At 47.1% G+C, this 2,500-nt stretch overlaps 1 protein-coding gene across 1 annotated transcript in view; it reads right to left on the reverse strand.

Annotated features, from left to right (window-relative positions):
* The window catches only part of LOC135827614 (fibulin-1-like), a 41,501-nt gene that overhangs the window by 15,957 nt on the left and 23,044 nt on the right, over positions 1-2,500 (reverse strand). The window lies entirely within an intron of this gene.

Genomic DNA, 2,500 nt, shown 5'->3' on the forward strand with positions numbered 1-2,500 from the left:
ATTGACCCCCAACTAGAGTGCAGTGACCCTCAACTAGAGTAGATAGACATTATTATTATTATTATTACACAAGCAGGGCATGCGCTAAGGATTAAAATATGCTCTGACACAATGTCCCGCCAGTTGCAAAAATGGCCGGACATGTCCGGACATGCAATTTTCACATCAAATCACACAATGTTCAGTGTAGAATTAATACCATCGAAATGTTATCACGACGATGCATTTCAGAAGCAGCATGATCTTTGAAGGCTGACGTTTTCAGGTTCCTTGAGCCAACGACGAAGGAGTCAGAAAAATTCTTGCTGCTGCGAATTTTATCAACAAAACGGGAACACATCTTACACTTCAAATTTTCGACAACGCTACAATCTGAGGGACTGCGCTCATAGCTCAGCCAAACAGAAGTTAGTTGAAAGCTCCCTATCATACTCGGCGACCCACTTGTCACAAGTGGTCGTCTTGACCCTCTGGGCTTCTTTCCAAGAGGAGCACCCGAATCCGTGGTGCATGGCTTTCTCTTGCCAGACGACATCACTAATGACTAATGACTATGAGACAAAGGATTGAAGTGCCTTTTCTTTTTTGTACTTTGCAAAAAGGTGCGCGGACACTTTGTCCGGATATGTACAAAACATCCGGAAACTGACCGTAAACGGTCGGAAATTGTCCGATGTCCGACCGTTATTTCGCGCCCTGCACAAGAGAGAGTTTGGAAGCTTTGTCACAACTCCGAGTTTCACGTATTTTTACGATCATCAGGCAACTGATGGATCCAAAACAGGCAGCCAGAACATAAGGGGGAGCAAGGTGGGAAATTCCGAGGGGTGTCATAGGCGACGCGTATCATAGCGCAAGAGTCAGGTGCAGGCGTGAAGTTGCCAAGTCTTCAGACTTGGGGCTATGCAGCAGTAGTTCCGGCATGAATGATATAGAATACAGCTGGGCACAAATGCCAAATCCACACATGCCCACACCACTACACAAACATACACCCACACTCTCTCCATTTTCTCGCATACACATACACTCACACGCGCGTCTGCACACACATTCTCTAAATCTCTCTCTCTCACACACACACACATGCACACACACACACACATTCATTTTCTATATCTCACACATGCACACACATGCACACACACATTCATTCTCTATATCTCACACACACACGCACACACACACACGCACATTCTCCAAATCTCACACACACATTCTCTAAATCTTACATACACACACATTCTCCAAATCTCACACAAACATTCTGTCTCTCTCTCTCTCACACACACACACACACACACACACATACGGCCACAATACTCATCCTTTCATTCTCACACCTACCGCACACATACTTGCACCCGCACTTATCCAATCACCCACACGCACTCTCTTTCTCACTAATGCACACAAACACACACACACACACACACACACACATACACATGCGCGCGCACACTCAAAAACACACACACACACACACACACACACACACACACACTTGGCAGCGGGACTAACAGCTAGATTCACTTGACCTTGCGCGCAAAGTTACAGAGGTAGAACTTGTTTTCATGACGACACTTGGACACAAGCTCTGACCTCTTGTTGAGGGAGCGGGTCTTGTCGGCCCAGGCAATCTCCAGCTTCTCGGCCAGACACAGGTTGCAGCGCTTCGAGATGTTAGAGTATGGTGCGGCTCTCCTCACAACGGACCACCTGATACTGTAAGGTTTGTTTTCATCCTTCAGTCTCCAGATGTGTCTGGACAGTCTCGTTGAGGTCTCGTGCTTCTTGTGGCGAATAGTATGTTGATGACCATTGAATCGTGTCTTGAATGTCCCTTCCGTTAATCCAGTGTACTCCTTCATGTCGCTGCCGGTTACATGTGCTCTGTACACAATGCTCGATGTTAGACAGTTTCCTTCCAAGGGGCAATCATTTTTGACACGGCAGTTGCAGGTTCTCACATCCTTGGTCTTATTCTGGTGGTCGCTGCGGAGGATACTATTGTTGTGTTGCTTGATGATGGTGGCGACATTTGGCATGCAACTGTAACTGAACTTTAGCGTGTTCCGGTTAAATATCTTGTATAATTTGCAACCTTTGTGGAAGTGCTTGCTGACGAGTTGCAGGAATCGCTGACCAATGTTCGTGGACACATTCTTACTGAACGGTGGGTTAAACCATGTGATGTTCCGGTGTCTCTTCCTTTGTCTCTTCCTTTTCCCACTCTTCCGTTCCTCCAAGAACTGGACGGTCTCATTGTACCCGCTGTCGCTGAGCCCATTGTTGTACATTTGAGATGCGTCCTGGAATGTCTCTTGATCCGTTGATATGTCCGTTAGTCGTCGGCTGATGGAAGAGGGCAAGTTCTGGATGATGATCGGTGGGTGGTTGGATTTGTGATGGACATACAGTGGCCGGTCGTTGGGCTTCCGATATGGACGGTGTTTGCCAGTGCGTAGGTCCAGCGTGATGTCTAGGTAGTCGACTGATT

Source organism: Sycon ciliatum, chromosome 11 (genome assembly GCF_964019385.1).
Source record: "Sycon ciliatum chromosome 11, ocSycCili1.1, whole genome shotgun sequence".
NCBI lineage: Eukaryota > Metazoa > Porifera > Calcarea > Leucosolenida > Sycettidae > Sycon > Sycon ciliatum.